Raw genomic sequence first — 17,945 nt, forward strand, 5'->3', positions numbered from 1 at the left:
CACCCACTGTGATTTTCAATTCGGGGGCCTTCTGCATGGGCTGGATCTGCAATCGTTTGATTCAATTAATTCCAAGTAATCATAGAAAAACTTGATTAACGGGGACTTTCAGAGAACCAGGCTTATCAGGAGAGACAGCAGAAACAAGCAAGTTGCTTGAAGTGACATAAATCCAGTGTGACCACCACAGCTCTTAGAGCAGGTTTCAAAGGGCAGCTTACGGAACAACCACCCGGACGGCTCTAGAAGCACTGGTTAGTGGTCCCACCCCCTAGCCCTTCTGACCCAGGTTTGGGGCTGTGAGTAGGGAATCTGCTTGGATAAAAGTCCCCAGGTGATGCCGATGCTGATGCTGGCCTGGGGCCACACTTTGAGAGGCACCGACTCAGCACGCACCAGGGCTACATCGTCAAGTCTTCCCTGAGAACCGCAGACCCCTCGATTCTGGACCAACATCACCTGCCAGCTTCTCTGCCAACAAAGGTGCCACACGCGTGCACCTTATTCCATGTAAAATCCAGGACACGAAGAAATGGTGATCAGGGAGATTGCCGGTGTGAGTTGTTTCGGTTGAAACAGATGGTTTCTGTGTTACAGTTCATTCCCCTCCGTCGTATGGGAACAGCTGCTCAGCCTCCAAACCTTTCTCTGAAGCGGAGACATCGGTCCTTACCGCAGCCTTGAACACGGGGCTCTCGTGCCCATCTCCCTTCCTTCGCTTCTACAGCCTTTGACAACGTGCTCACAGCAAAGCACGTCCAACGACGCTGTATCAAGCCATCAAAGAGATGAAAAATGTTCATCTACAAAACCTAAACAAATGAATCCACCAAAACCCTAGGATAAAAACTGGCTTTTTTTGTAATTCTAGTCAGAATAATTCAAAGCAGAGTAACTCACGCTTCAGTGGCTCTGTTTTCGGTGTCAGCCAAGGGGCGAGGATCACGGATCCTGAAGGTGGCCCTGGAGACCTCACCCCCGGGGTACTGCCCCTTCTCCCGCCGGGAACTCCGCTTTCCTCAGGCCCCTCCACGCAGACCCGCCCTAGATTCCTCCCCTGACCCCTACCGGTCTCCCTAAAACCTTGAAGCATTAACAGTCATCCAGCTAAGGAGGACCCCAAACGGAGATCCAAGCCGGTTTTCTCTCTCGAGCACTGCTCCTGGGTTTTCAGAGGTTGGTGGTCTCTGCAGGTTGCTGACACTCCACGCTCACATGCCTGGAACCACTGCCTCTCCGGTCCCACGTGATGGCTGTGTTGGTGGTAAAGTCACTCCTGCATCAGCTTTGGTGAACCAGGATACTTGTACTCCAGACCCTCCCCACCTGTAGGCCAACAGGAGGTTCCTGACCTCCAACCCCCTCACCCCGCCCACCTCCTGTTCCTCAGCCTCGGACCGTGTCCTCGGCTCTGTGAGGTGAGAGGCCAAAGGGCCACAGCAGCAGCTCCAGGGGGGACCCACCCTGTGAGCACTGGTCCCACTCGGCTCCTGGGATGCCCCGACTTTGACATTTGGCACCAGGTCTCTTTGGTGTGCTTTTTTCTTTGTTTCTTTTTGTCCCTTTCTCAGAGTTTAATTTGAGGGTCCGATCGCCTTCTAATTTGCCCTAATATCTATCAGTGTGCTTTGCACATAGAGGGTACTCCATAATTGCCCAGAAAACTTGTACCTTTAGATACAGATATTCACGGAGACTTACCTGTCTCCTCTTCAGAAAAATCTGGGTTCAAAATCTGGTACCACTACTTACTAGTTAAGAGATCTTGGACTAAGGGATTTCATTGTTTTGAGCCTTAATGTCCTCATCTGCAGAATGGGAACGCCATACATCACCAGGGTCCTGAGGATTAAACCAGAATAGATAGTACACTTCTGCCCTCAAGCTATTCAACAATTCCTATCCCTCTTGCCTGAATTAATCTATGTCATTGTAGTAGTCACTCCTAATGAGGTTTTTTTGTCTATTTTTTATATCACTGTAGGACTTTGGATCTTTCTTTTTCAATGATTTGCAACCACTGCAGTCTTTATTATTTTTTATATTCAAATTGTCCCAATTTGGCTTTTGAGTGGCCCCAGCTTTAGGCCGCTCCCATGTCCTTCAGACACACCCCCTCAGCTGCTACCAGCCTCTGCCACATCTGTGCCAACAACGCATTTTCAGCTCACTTTGCCCACATCTGAAATCAGCCGTTTCTCCGAGGGGCCCAGATTCCTTTGGTGGAGAGGAAAATTGAGGGTCCAAGGCCTGATTATTGCAAGTGCTCATTATTACTGGGGTGTCACTGCATCCAGCCCCTCTCAGTGGGCACAGGTGGGGACACACACACACGCGCACAGGTATTAAATTGTGAGTTGACATTATTAGGATTCATAATTCTCTCTTCTTAGATTTTACATGTGTACATCTTTTCTCTTACAGTGAAACACTTCAACTTGAGCATATTTATTTATGTAATTGATCCTATTAACTCTTTGCTTAACTTTACTTAGATTTTAAATTATGTACCTCCTCTTCCACTGAATCTCTTGTTTATTAAAATCACTAGCATATTCACCTATTTTCTCTCTCGCGCGGTTACGTAAAAGAGATTTAAAATGACACTGTAAGTGCTATTCCTAACAGGAAGATTTTCTTAGTTCTTAGAGTCGGTGTCCTTTGTTCCGAAGTCACCCAGCTCTTCTCTCCACGTGGCCGTGTGAACAGTGGTGCGTAGCGTGAGGCTCGTTTGTTGCGCTGTGCTCTCCCACCCAGCCACTGCGATGACCGGCTTCCCTAGCTCTAATGTATCCCCTGGGGTAACTTTCTTTAAAAGAATAAGCAAATTATTATTTATCTGTCTTTCTTTCATAAAAGGCAGCATACTCCTAACTCTACGTACCCGGCTTTTTTCACTTAAAAATATGTCCCAGGGGGGTTCACTCCACATCCGTACACAGGGCTCGTGTGAGGCAGCGCCCCCGTGTCCCCGTCACAAGCAAGGTCAGTGGGCATTCGGAAGCCGGCCTCCCAGACCCCCCGCCGTGTATAGGAAATGCTTAAATGCTGAGAGCATGCATTATCATTTGCTTCAGGCAAGGAAGAAATATGGTAAAGTGAGGCTCACAAGAACGTGCTGGTAGTGTATTAGTAAACTCTGTATTCACGAAGAAAAGCAAAATCCAACAAAAACACCAAGTGTTCAAAAAGGTAATTTAAACACCTAATCTTAGAGGTAGAAAGCAACAATTTACGCTTTGTCTCCTATAAGAAAGTGTTTGTTTCATAAGCTTTCAAAAAAGTCATCTCCTTATTACTGCTTAATGCATAGTGAGAAGAAACCCTGATTCTGGGTCTTCACTGAGTCTCAATTTCGGATTAAACTCAGGTCGAAAGTGCTACAAGCATCTGACTGTCAGGTATTTGTCTCCCAGGCCTGTGATTAAAAAAGAGTAATTATTCCTGGTAAAAGACTTTACTATGACATAATTTGTAAATTTTTGACCTTTCTTGCATCTGGATTATGTTATAACCACTTTCCTAACCCCTTGTAGAACTGTCTGTGTAGGTTTGGACACCACGTGGGGATACTTTTGTCTGACACGGCAAGACTGACAGGAGGGGAGAGGGAACTGTTCCAAATTCGTGCATTTTGTTCAAAAGTCACTTAACTCTTTTCCCTGTGTGGTCGTATCAGTGACACAGAGTTAGGCTGCACAAGTGTCGACCCTTGAAGGATTTATAAAATAAGCTTTCTTCATAGATATATAACTGAATCACTGTGCTGTACACCTGAAACTAACACAACACTGCAATTTTAAAAAAGAAGAAAAATAAGCTTTCTTCATCTAAAATGATTTTAGTCTGAGTAGAGGGTTATTCACATGACTTAGAATTATATGCACTGTTGCTATTTTTTCCTGCTTCAAATATTTGCTTCTGATATAGTTCAACAGAGTTACTGCTCCTGTACTTTGTAAATTCTTTTTGAATGAAAACCCCATAAAAGTGTTTGGTAAATTATGCACATTTCACTAAAATATAATTTGTACAACCTACTGATATTTCTATAACAGGTTCCAATTACTGAAAATTTCTAAATCTTCCATCTTAAAAGCAATGTTCCTATAAATTAACCAAATTATGAGACTCGTGTACCCAACTCCCTCTGAATATGTGTTTGTATGCACACACGCACACACACACATTTTCCTATGAACCATATTACTTTTTTAATTTTGAAGTTATAGATTCCAGTCAAACCAGGAATTTGGTACTACAGGGAGATTCTCCATGTGCCTTTCACTCAGTTTTCCCAGGTTACATCTTACACAGTTACAGCACAAAGCCAGAGGGAGGAGCTGACAGGTACAGTGGGTGTGTGCACACCTGTGTCATTTTATCATATGCGTAGTTTTGTGTGACCATCACCAGACCGAGATCCAGAACCGTTCCATCACCACCAAGACCACCCTCGTGCCTCCTTTTAGAGTCACTATTATCACCCTCCCCACCCCCCCCAACCCTAACCCTGGAAATCACTGTCCTTTGCATATCTATGGTTTTGTCATTAAAAGAATGTTATATATGTGGAATGGAACAGTACGTGACTTCTTAGGTTGGCTTTTTAAACTCAGCATAATACCCTTGAGACCCTGCCAAGCTGTGGAAAGTACCAATGGCTCATTCCTTTTACAGAGAAGATGTGTCCATGCTATGGATGGACCCCACTTTATCCATGCACCTACTGATGAACATTGTGGATTTCTTCCCAGTTTTTTGGCTATCGAGGATAAAGCTGCTTTAAAAACTCACGTACGTGTTTTGTGTGAACATAATCTTCGTTTTTCTGAGATGAGAGCCCAGGAGTGCAATTACTGGAGCCTACAGCACTTGTAGGTTCAGTTTTATGAGAAACTGCCAAACTGTTTACCAGAGTAACTGTGAAATTTACATTCCAATCAGCAGTCAGTTTATTTGCATTCTCAATCATAATTATTTTAAAATTCTGGTTTGATAATTCCAACATATCCTACCTGACTCTGGTTCTGGTCTCTTCAAACTGTTTGTTTTTTGCCTCTCAGTGCACCTCGTTAATTTCGTTTTGAATGGTCACCCATGATGCACTGGGGAAGAGGAACTACTCTAAATATAACTTCAGTAACCCTGACAGCAGGGTGGTGGGAGGGTTCTCAGTCCCATAATTAGGTCTTAATCTTTTCGTATTTGCTTCTGGACTGTGAGCTTCACAAGTGTTTCTTAGCCCCCCACCTTCCCCCTTGGTTGTACGGATGGCTCCGGGGGCTGGAGCTGGGTATTTCCCTTCCCCCACTTCAACTGCGCTTTGATAAAACCTCAACAGGTTAGGCTCTGGTCAAGTTTCTCCCGAGATCAGAACTTTTTTTAAAAGAACAGAAGGTTCTGAAATATTTCAAAAAGGATACGTAGCCCCTTCTTCTGTCAAAAGATGTCAAAGTTCACGTAACTGTGAGGACCCTCCATGTCTGGGGCCCCCGGGGCTCCTGACTCTCAGCAATTCGTCGCGTACAGGTTAGGTTTTCCTGCCCCGGCGCTGATTCGCACGGAGGTCTCTGCTCTGGTGAGTTTGATTCTCTACGTCTCTCCAAATTTTAGGGAGATTCAGTTTGCTTTGTGACCTTACTTCTCTGATGGATCTAAGAAGTGTTACCGATTTTTCCATTTGTTGAGCTTTTTACTTGTTTTTAGGATGGAGAGGTGACTGGAAACCCTACTGATTGACTTTTGAGCCAACTTTGCATTCCTGGAAAAAAAAATCCCTTGAGGTCATAACATAAAATTCTAGTTATATATTGATGTATTTGACTTGCTAATAAGAAATGTTAAGAAATGCTGTTGATTTATTAAAGATATTGGTTTGTACTTTTAAAAATATTGTCTGTGTTTAGTTTGGGTATCAGGATGATACTGACTTCATAGAATGGGTTGGGAAGTATTTCCTCCTCTTGTTGGAAGATTTTATAGAAGTGATATTAGTTCTTTAAATGTCTGGTATTTTTCTCCAATGAAAACATCAGGGCCTGGAGTTTTGGTGGACTTTTAAAATTATGAATTCAATTTCCTTAGTAGCTTTCAAACAGATTATCTGTCTCACATTCGTAAGTTGAGGCAGCTCATATTTTTCAAGGAGTTCGTTCATATCCTCTAAATTGTTAAATTTATGTGTGTAGAACTGTTAGTATTCCTTTATTATCCTTTTAATTTCTGTGGGATCTGTAATGACATCTCCTGTTTTATTCTTAATATCAGTAATTTGCATCTTCTCTATTTTTTTTCCTGTGTCATGTTAAGTGTTTATCAGTTTTATTGATCTTTAAAAAAAACAGCTTTTTATTTCATTAATTTTCACAACTGAATTTCTGTTTGCAGTTTTATTGACTTGTTTTTTTGTTTGTTTGTTTGTTTTTTTTTTTTGCGGTACGTGGGCCTCTCACTGTTGTGGCCTCTCCCGTTGCGGAGCACAGGCTCCGGACGCGCAGGCCTAGAGGCCATGGCTCACGGGCTTAGTTGCTCCGCGGCATGTGGGATCTTCCCGGACCAGGGCACGAACCCATGTCTCCTGCATCGGCAGGCGGATTCTCAACCACTGCGCCACCAGGGAAGCCCTATTGACTTGTTTTATTTTTATCATTACTATTTTATTCTTTCTATTACTTTCAGTTTGTTTGCTTTTCTTTTTCTTTTTTAAATAAATCTATTTATTTATTTTATTTTGGCTGTCTTGGTCTTTGTTGCTGCATACGGGCTTTCTGTAGTTGCGGTGAGCAGGGGCTACTCTTGGTTGCAGTTCACGTGCTTCTCTGTGGTGGCTTCTCTTGTTGTGGAGCACGGGCTCTAGGTGTGTGGGCTTCAGTAGCTGCAGCATGTGGGCTCAGTAGTTGCGGTATGCGTGCTCTAGAGCACAGGCTCAGTAGCTGTGGTAAACAGGCTTAGCTGCTCCGCAGCACGTGGGACCTTCCCAGACCAGGGCTCAAACCCGTGTCCCCTGCACTGGTAGGCAGATTCTTAACCCCTGTGCCACCAGGGAAGTCCCTGATTTTCTTTTTCTAGTTTCTTGAGTTGGTGATTTACATTATTGATTCGAGAATTTTCCTCTTTTCTAATGTAAGCATTTAGTTCCATAAATTTCCCTTTCAGTTCTACTTTAGCTGTGGTCTCATAAGTTTTGATGTGTGGTAGTTAACATTTTCATTTTCATGAAACACTTACTTTAAATTTATAGACTTGAAGCCCAAGAACTACTAAGAAACTTGAAAAAAAGAAAACACATATGATAACTTGATGAGCTGAAATATAAATTACTGAAGAGAATCCTGCTGTACAAAAGCAGTCTGGTCACTATAATTATTCAGTGGCAAAGAAAGCCACATATTTATATATATATATGACTTCATTAGTAAGTAGAAGAATAGCAACAGTTTTTAATCTTAATCTAATATCTGATATTTATATGGTACTTTAAAATATATGATGCACGCAGAAGAATTTTATAAATGGAAATGAGATTTAGAGGGAATAAACATTAGTCCAAGTCACATGGCTCCTAACTAATTATTGATACACTAAATTCTATTGCTGGCCTGGCTGTTACTCAAGGACGCTCAGGCTAAAAATGGCTAATTTCAAAATGAACACAGCATATAATGCCTTTTCTGCCTGAGGAACAGTTGTTCAAGCAGGCAGTTGCTGGGCGTTTGCTACCCTGAACTTTTCTGTGCTGCTCTGACTTCAGAGCAAGGAGTCCACACCTGTCGTTCACGTCACCTGCACAGTGACTGACTCGCAATGTCAGAATAGCTTGCATCAGGCCCAGCCCAGGACCCGAGGTGCTGGCGGGGGACTCAACCCCAAGGAGGTCTCTCATCCCCTTGGGAGCCCCATCCAGTCTCCCGAAACGCAGAGTCTGTGTCAAGCCCCCAGTTTTGCCCTAGTTACCAGTGTGAGTGAACCAGTGTCGCTGCCATATCAGTACAAAGGATGTTGCAGCCATCAAGCCATCACATTACAGCCTCCCAGATAGTGAGCCCCGAGGGAGCTCAGGATGGAAACAGGATGCCCTCAATCCAGCCGTCAGCCACCGCAGCCCGTCCCCCAATAGTGAGCCCTGAGGGCACTCAGGATGAGAAAGCACAGGACACTGGCCTCAGATACTTGAGGTGCAGAACAAAGGAATGATTTCAGTGAGCCCGGACTCTTGCATCTTCCCGTACTTAGAAAAGCGCTAAATTCCTTAACTTGACATGCCTGGTTTTCTTTAATTAACAGTCATCTTTTGATGTTCGCACTACCTCGTCTTTGTTGCAAAAACTCCTCTATATCCTGCCCCCCCCCCCCTTACCTGTTCAGAGCAGTCCCTCAGAGCTCTCCGAGAGCCTGTCTGGGCTTAAGTCCTCAGTTTTGTCTGCCAAACAAAGCAGAATTCTCAATTTTTAGGTTGTGCTTTTTTTTTTTCAGTTGACACTAATAATTCCCAAGTGAGAAAGGAGAAGATGCTAAGTAGCCGTGTAAGATAGGACGTTAACCTGTAAAAACTGGTCAGGTGTTTTCACTGTTTAGGCAAGTGGGGATGGAGACTCAAGGATGCTATGGATTTATTGACCTGTAAAAAGTCAGACAGCAGGTCATGGGATTTAGCAATCTCCTATATGCATTCCTTTCCCGGATGATTCTATGCATCCCTGTATTTGAACAGGCTCTTTTGTCTTCTTGCTGGTTCTATCCTTAGTGAATTAAACACAACTTTGCATGTGTAGTCTATCCATTTATGTAAAAATATAATTTATATATAATATTTTATATATATAATTTTACATCAGTTTCACAGTTTAGAGCAAGTACCCCTGACCAACGACTATTAGGATAATTATATGTACAGCGTAAATGTATGTGGTTCTTTATTGCTAGGAACTCAGTCTTGCTTTGCGCTTTGCTTCCCCTCCCTTTGTTCCTACAGGAGATGCGGGGTGGGAAAATTGAGGTGGAGAATGTTCGCACCACAGATATTAGACCTTGGAGATCTTTTATTCAGACTCCCTCAACACAGAGATGGGAAAGCTGAAACCTAGAAATAGCAAGAGATTAGAGTTGAGATTGTACATTAGACTTTCTTTTGCAAAGCGTGGATTTGTCTCTCAAGCGTTTCTGGTACAACAATCTAACATGCCAGCTGGCCCACCTGTTTCAAAACTGCAAGTGTGAATGACGACCACAGGGCACCCATTTGCTGTTGCCAAAGGCCTACGGAGGCTTCTTGAATTCAAATGTTATATTTTTAAAACATGTAAATCAAGTTTTTCACTTATTTCCGATTTAGACCATTTCTCCCAATACAGTTTTAGTGGTCACCGTGGAAAGCCGGGGTGGGAGCCTTGGAGCTCCTGGGACACACTGCTTGTTCTCAGGGTGCAAGCGGTGTCCACAGGGATGCCTGTGTGTGTCCCCAGATTCCATCCAGCCTACCACCCTGCAGCTGCCTCCTGGTTTCCTCCCCTTGGATGGCTCTGGGTCTCAGCTCCTGGGACCTCCTCCTTCAAGGGCCAGTCTAAGGCCCGAGCTCCCAGCTTCTGCCAGCATCTTCCACCTTCTCCTGCAGTCTGTGCTCCCCTCTCATCCCCGTACACAAGATTCACCTATGTGGGGAAACACTGGCGCCGCTGCCGGACCGTTTAAATGATTCTTCATCTTACTCTGGTAGTTAGACCTAGCTCTATTCAATACTACAGCACGTCATCAAGTTTAACCTTCAAAATAGAAGCCTAAGCAGCATCCTGAAAAAATGGAAGAAATGGTAGCTCCAGGAAATAGCCTTTATCCAAATGCCATTCATGTATCTGTGGACCAAAAAATGTCACCTGCCCTTCCAGTAAACAATGAATGTTGGGGCCACCAAGCCATCAGCCACTGTGGCCACCCCAGACTATGGGCCCTGAGGGGAATTCAGGATGGAGAAAAACAGGATACTGGCCCTGGGTAGTCAAGGTGTGCACCAAAGGAATGATATCAGTGAGCCCGAACTCTTGCGTCTTCCCATACATAGAAAAACACTCAATTCCTTAACCTGAGATAGCTGGTTTTCTTTACATAGTAATCTTTTGATGTTCCAACTGCCTGGTCTTTGTTGCAAAGATCCCTATTTTTGGCTCCCCCCCTTACCTCTTCAGAGCTATCTGAGATGCTACTACCTTCCAGGCTTGAAGTCCTGGGAAAGTCTGCCAAATAAAGCATAATTCCAACTTTTAGGTTGTGCACTTTTTTCAGCTGACATATCTAAAAAGCCACCTGAAACATACACAAGGTCAGCAGTGAAGATGACGTGAACGTTGTGAGATCAGAAATGAGCCCACCATGATGCACCAGCAGCAACTAAAGGTACACGGTCCATGGACGTCTGGTCTCCCTTGCAATTCCGGGTGTGGACAGCGACATCGCTGGCCTGTCCGCACATCCTGGCCACCCAGGCACTCGGATGAGCTTCTGAGTCACCCCCAAGACGGATCCTGGATTGGTCGGACCCCCCCTCATATTGGGCTTGTACAGAGGCCGAGAGGGTCTCATCAATTCTGAATGGTAAGCTTTGCAATCAGTAATAATGTTATGAATTAGAACAGAATCTATACTCACAATAGAATAAAATGTATTGAAACCACAGTTTTCCTAGCCTTCTTCAACACATACATTGGTATCTGAACAAGAACCGGATTTGGGAAATCAGTGAGTGTCTAAACCACAGCTGCAGAGCTGACAACGTGGATCAACACTAAGTCATGGTGAACAAATAAGGAAAAGTACACCAAGCATTGCCTGTTATGTCACATGAGCCAGGATTCAACCTAAGGAGGAAAGAGAAGAAAGGAGGTCTAGTGATGGTCTGGAAGGCATTTGACAGCCGGCTCTAAGATAGAAAAAGGATAAGGAAAGAAGACCAAGGAAGCAGAACGGCCAGTTACACTTTCATCGAGTCCACCCAGGAGCTGCCAACACGTGACTTTGGAAGGAGCCGCAGACTTGGGGACAGAAGTGACCTCCTGGGCGTGAAACCCAGGCTGCTCAAGAAAGAGAAACTTGCCCTCAGCAGGAAGGTTTTTTGATGATTTTGTCTAATTCGATTCTATGGGAAGACCAAACCTACGGCACACAGGACAGAAAATTATGAGACATTTTCAGTAGACCCAGAAATAGTCTGCTTCATTGAGAGTTTCCTCTTATTTTTTTTTTTTGCGCTACGCGGGCCTCTCACTGTTGTGGCCTCTCCCGTTGCGGAGCACAGGCTCCGGACGCGCAGGCGCAGCGGCCATGGCTCACGGGCCCAGCCGCTCCGCGGCATGTGGGATCCTCCCGGACCGGGGCACGAACCCGCGTCCCCTGCATCGGCAGGCGGACTCTCAACCACTGCGCCACCAGGGAAGCCCGAGAGTTTCCTCTTTTATTAATAAAAGTTCCAATTGTACAAAGTATTCTCCTATACCTTTAAATTCAGCTCCACAGCTAGTATCTTCTCTTTATTTTCCCTAGATTTATAAAATCAGTGCTTTTCATCTTTTTCTTTATTTGGCTTGTTAGCAGTCATAATTTCATTGATTTGGTCGAAGATAGAATTGATAAAACCAAAACCTATTTTTTAAAATCTTCTAACTCGTTATTTTTCTATTTGTTTTACTAGCTGCTAACTTCTGTGTTATTTTTGGACTTTTTGATGTTCTCTCCTTTGGAATCTTTGCTTGATTTATTTTTATCCTTGTTTAGAAATGGAAATATTTAAGACAATGATCTCCTTGAAGGATAGTACACATTCACAGCTGACTAGCTCGACGGTTTGTTGTGCAGAATCCCTTCCTTCATTCTTCTCTCTGTGTCCCTTTAGTTCGAAGTGGCCGTGTTCCTGCTGGTATAATCCCGTCTCCATTCCCGGCTTCTGCTGAGACGGCTGATTAAGTCCACAGCTCACCAGGATCACTGTATCAAATAGTTTTTCAGCCGCACCCCTAGTATTCTCTTTAGAACCAGCTTTCTAATTTTCTGAAACACTGGATAGGCTGAGAATGTTCCAAACCTCCACGTTCTGATTCCCTTTTGCTTAACAATTCTGTCTGCAGTTCGCCTCTCTCCTGAGAGCTGGCTGTCCTGACCCCTACAGCATCAAAGTGCTTTCCTCACCACCGGGCTCCGGGGGATTGCTGGGCGCTGCTCTCTCCTCTGCACAGGACAGATCCAAGGCCAGTAAGACTTTCTCTTCTTTGTTGGACTCTTTCCTTCTTTACTCCAGAAATTCAAACATGAACTACTTTATGTCTACGTACTGGACTCTCTTCACTGCTCTTCACTGATGCTTGGTGAGGCATTTCCATTAACAGACTCAAAAGTCTCTTTAACTAAGAACATTTTGTTGTTGTTAACTTGTGATCAATCTGTTCGCTGTTCCGATGTCTCGTTTAGGAAGTGAGATTTCACGCTCTTCCCGACTCTTCTCTGTCGACGTTTTCCTTTCCATCTTTACACACCATTTGCCATGTCCACACCTCTGAGCAAACTCACGTCACTTCTCCACTGCAATTTTGAAACACTGGAAAATAAAATTTTAGTTTTCTCATTAGCGTTCCTAATCTCCCTGAATTTCTTTAAATCCAATTTCATAGATACAGACCATTCTTGTCAACGTTTATTTTGAGAACCTAAATTACCTTTTATTCCAAATTCGTTTCCTCTTTCTTTCGGTACATTTCTTTCGGTACATTTCTTTTTGCACATGCGTTTCTCTTTTCGGATCCCTAGGGCATCGGTCATGCATCCATCAGCCTGAGCTGCTTCTCCACGGCAGGGCCTTGCTTTGATGTCCGGACCCTCTGATCTGGGAGGAGTCTCCCTGGACCAGGTTTCTGTTTGAGGGTACGGATCGCCTGACTTACCATTCCTCCCTCTCTCCTCAAGGTCAGACACCTCCCTGGCCTCCCTCTTCACTTCCTCAAAGATGTTTCTTTTTGAAAATCTCTTGCCTTGTCTAATCGTGTCTTGGCATCTCTGACTCAGAGGGCCCAGGCGAGCCCAATGAGGAGGACAAAGTCCGGGTTACAAGGTCGGGGGGCGGGGGCAGGGAGGGGGTGACATAAAACACTTGAAGGCGTGACGAGAGGACTGAACCTTGGGGTGGCTTGCCGCTTCCGAGCAGGTAAGGGGGAGGAAAATTCAGACAGGAAAGAGATGTAGATGAAGCTTATACATTGCCTTAATTCCCTTTTAGGAATTAAAGTAGAGAATCAGATTCCTTTTAATAATTTTTTGCCTGTGCTTCTGGAATGAGACAATTCTGATCTCATGGCTTTAGGGTTCCACGTTACTCTCTTCAACTGCAGTCTGGGGGTGCGGCAGCTACAAGCTTGCCAGGAATCGACACAACGCTGTGCTTCAACACCTGTCCAGTCTCTCCCTCCCTCCCTCCCCTGTCCCTCTCCACTCCTTTCCCTACACAGCTTGCAGAGTTGTATCCAAACTGTTATAATGACCCTCTAAATTACAGGATGTCTGGGGAAAGAGACTAGAAGAGAACACAAAAATGAAGACAGTGGATGCTTTACTGATGGGAAATAGTAGCGTGTTGTTCTCTTGTTTTCTAATTTATTTTTTATTGCCATAATATACATGTAAATGTTTTAAGGCGGGGCGGCAGGGGGATGGGGGTGGGGAATGAAGCCAGGCTCTATAGAACAAATGGAACATTCCAGAAATCTATCCTACTTCTATTTGCCAACTTTGGACAACTTCCCTGTAAGGGTGGGTCACTTCCCTTAGTTTTGTTTTCTGTTCAATCAATAAAAGAAAAGAACAAATATTGATTGCATCACCAGTTTGTTCTCCAGTTTTATGGCATATGTAAATCTACTCTTAAATATTTATATACACTCATTCTCCATGTTAAATAACTTCTAAAACAGAAAAATAATCTGTGAGTAGCAGTTAAGCAGGCAGATGGTGCTTGGATGCTTACCTAGGGGCTGTTTTCCTTTTCTCTCAGGCACATAAAATGATGCGAAAATACAATTTATTTTTAAGACAAGTTTCAACAAAGAATAGAAAAACTTAATCAGTTGCAGATTATGCCAAATAATAAAAACTTTTATTTTAGTATTTGTTCATCCTTTCTAAATATATCTGTAAATTCAACTCCAGGTATATATCTCTTTAATAATACAAAAATAAATCACTAATTATTTCAGTTAACATTATTATTATATTAAAAAATTTCAATCATTATTAAAAATAGAGAAATTTCCTTTCAAAAGCTTATTTATGGTTATGCTAATAAAAATCTAACCAAAGACATTTAGGGAAAATTGATACATCCTAGAACAATATCATGGTGGTATGTTTCAAGGACACAGGCAAAGCATGATAGATGCAGACAATAAGAATGTCTCAAAGAAACTGTAGAGCAGAACAATTTGCACATGCACCGCCCCCAAATATGTCTCTTTGGCATGAGGATTAATTTAGACTGATTATTTTGAAGACACAGAACGTCTTACATTTTTTCTTATTAGTTAATTAATTAATTAAATTTTGGCTGTGCTGGTCTTTGTTGCTGTGCGTAGGCTTTCTCTAGTTGCAGCGAGCGGGGGCTATCCTTCATGTGGTGTGCTGGCTCCTCATTGCCGTGGCTTCTCTTGTTGCAGAGCATGGGCTCTAGGCATGTGGGCTTCAGTAGTTGTGGCACGTGGGCTTCAGTAGTTGTGGCTTGTGGGCTCTAGAGCGCAGGCTCAGTAGTTGTGGCATGTGGGCCTCAGCAGTTGTGGCTCACAGGCTCAGTAGTTGTGGCTCACGGCTCTAGAGTACAGGCTCAGTAGTTGTGGCACATGGGCTTAGTTGCTTCGCGGCACGTGGGATCTTCCCGGACCAGGGCTCGAACCCGTGTCCCCTGCATCGGCAGGTGGATTCTTAACCACTGCGCCACCAGGGAAGCCCAGAAGGTCTTTCTTTTTACCTCCCCCTTAGCTGCCTAAAGATCTGAGATAGAGGGACTGTCCTTGGAACAGAGTTATCAGCAGTGACGGATGTCTGCAAAAAATTGGGACTAGGGGTGGGGGTGGGGAGGAACTGACAGAGCCCAGAAGCCAGATTCCACTCTGTGTCCCACTGTCCCAGAAAATATTTGTTTACCAACATTTGCTTTTCCATCTCCACGTGAATTGCCTTCACCCCCTTTGAATTTCCAAGCCACTACTCCCAACATCCTCTTTCGTCTTTAGCTGAAGATGGTATTTAAGATGAGGGCTTTGACCATTTTAGCAAGTTACTCAGTTTTCCTGGGTCTCTCCCATGTATACGTATTATTAAACTTTGTTTACTTTCTCCTGTTAATCTGTCTCATGTCCATTTTACTCTTAGACCAGCCAGAAGAACTTAGAGGACAGTTTCTTCCTCCCCAATAAAACTATGGGGCACATTTTGTAGGTCTCATCACACATATCTTGTAATTACATAACTAATTAGTTTTCTAATTATTTCCCAGGACAACCCACAGAACTAAAGCCATAACAGAAGAAGACAAAGGGACATAGAGGTATGATAGGGGTGTGGACTAATGAGCCCCTTATTGTTTAAACATTCTAATAATTCACCATTATTCCAGATTTCCTGTTACCCCCAATATAATTTCTGCCCTGGTCTTGTGAATGTCTCAAGTAGGACAAGCTGTATTGTCAGATGGGATGGAGTTGCTATGCAGGCGGGCAACACTCCAAAGATGTGAACTAGTAAAACAAAAAGAGAGAAAGACTTGGAGAGCTGGGGCCAAACTGGACTCTCCTCTCCTCAAGCTCACGTACCTTCACCTCCTGGACCAGTTGCTCCTAAGGCCCCAGGACAACTGCACGCATGTGAAACACAAAACTGGGTCCGGGGACCCAAAAGAACCAGGACCAGGAATGGGTAATTCCGAGCAAGGCCTCAGCCCCCAAGGAATGGAAAAGGAGCCAAGAAAGTGTGAAACATTTGAATGGATCAATTACCATAGGAAAGCTGGATAAAAAGTCTACTATTCAAAGAATATGCCAATGCCAGGTAAACTGATGGTTGATTTTAATGTAACCTTTAACCCTAGAGCTATTTAAACTATTCTGTCATAGGATAAAATAAAGATACCCCCAGCAATATCATGAAGCCTGGAAAACTTTAATTCCAAAGTCTAATAAAGATGGTAATGATGCACTGAGAAATGCAAGCATGGTTCAACATTAGAAAACTTACCAACATGTTTTATACTAATACCTATAACAGCAAATCCTTTATCATATGAAGTCATTTGATAACATTTAGCAGCTACTCTTAGTAAAACACTGCAAAGGCAGAAAAGCTCCTAAATAAAAGGAAAGCTGTTCAACAAAATCTAATGAGAGCTGTCCTCTTAAATGATGAGGCACTAAAATCATTTCAGTTAAAATCAAGGACTAGGGGTGCAGAGTCAAGATTGCGTACGAGGAGGATGCGGAATTCACGTCTCCGCACAGCCAGGGCACCTACCAGGCACCCGTGGGGGACCGTGGACACCTAAGGGGAAGGAAGGAACCCCAAGCGACCGGGTAGGATGTGGGGCATGGGGGGAGTGAAGGGGGAGGAGAAGTGGAGGTGGGACAAGACTGGCACCCCTGAGGAGCATGGATCCCACACCCAAAGGGGGAGATTGGGGGACCATCGGGAGGGCAGAGGATCAAAGGGGAGCGTGGCCAGGTGGATCCCCAGGAACCTGCTGAGATCCCAGGCCTGATCCTCTGACCACCAAGGGCCCCTCCAGCCACGCGGGTCCTGAAGGAGAGGGAGGGAGGGAAGGGGGAGCAAAAGTAAAAAGGCCAGACCTCTGGGACCAGCACCCCTGAGGGGCGGCTGGGGGAGGGGATGGGTTCCTACACCCAGTGGGACCCACCCACGGTTAGGGGTCCAGCGGGGACGCGGGAGACCCTGGGGGAGACAGTGGGGGAGGGGCACGAAGGAATGGAAGGGAACAGGGCTAGCGCTTTCCCTGTCCACTTAGGCACCGGGGAACCTGTTTGGCTCCCAGGCCTAATCCTCTGCCCTCAGAACGTCCCTCCTGCCATGCAGAGCTCAAGCTCCGCCCCTACGCCCCCACCCAGGGTCCCACCTCTACACTCAGAGACCCCCTCCGACAAGCTGGGCCTAAACCCCACCCACATACCCTCACTCAGGGCCCTACCTCCAAACTCCGGAACTCCACACTCCAGAGGCCCTCCTTTCACATGCTGCTGCTCCCCTTCTGCACAGGTCCTAAGCAGAGGCCCCTCCACATGCTTGAATGATGCCCCAACTAGGCCCCGCCCCCAGGGCCTTTTCTGGCTGCCTGGGTCTTGAGACTGGGCCCCACCCCATGCTCAAATGTCACACCACCACCCGCCTAGGTCCTGCCCCACACAAAACTCCATACCTGCCTAAGGTCCACCCCTGCCTAAACTCTGTCCCCATTGCCAAGACTTTATTATTTTTTCTTTTTTCATCTTTTAGATTGGGGTTCTGTTTTACCTAGTGGATTCATTGCTGTTGATTCATTTATATTTTTATTTTTTCTAATAAATCTTTTATTTTTCTAATTTGATTTTATTCTTTATACTTTGTTATTGTTCTCTCCTTTTGTCTTATTCCCCCCCCCATTTTTTTTCTCTATTGTGGTTTTATTTTACCATGTTGCAGTTGTTTCCATTGTATTTTTATTTTTCCTAATGTATTTTTTATCTTTCTAATTTTATTTTGTGTTTTATTCTTTGTTATTGTACCATTCCTTTTTTCTTTTTCTTTCTCTTTTATTCTTTTTTCTGCCACACCATGTGGCTTGTGGGATCTTGGTTCCCAGGCCAGAGTTCCGGCCCGAGCTCCTGTGGTGGGAGCTCTGAGTCCAAACCTCTAGACTAACAGAGAACTTCAGACCC

The 17,945-nt window shown here is 44.4% G+C and overlaps 1 protein-coding gene across 3 annotated transcripts in view; it reads right to left on the reverse strand.

Annotated features, from left to right (window-relative positions):
- The window catches only part of VWC2 (von Willebrand factor C domain containing 2), a 136,714-nt gene that overhangs the window by 30,614 nt on the left and 88,155 nt on the right, over positions 1-17,945 (reverse strand). The gene's annotated exons all lie outside the window — the stretch shown is intronic.

The sequence above is a fragment of the Kogia breviceps genome, chromosome 9 (assembly GCF_026419965.1).
Source record: "Kogia breviceps isolate mKogBre1 chromosome 9, mKogBre1 haplotype 1, whole genome shotgun sequence".
In the NCBI taxonomy this organism is placed as follows: Eukaryota; Metazoa; Chordata; class Mammalia; order Artiodactyla; family Physeteridae; genus Kogia; species Kogia breviceps.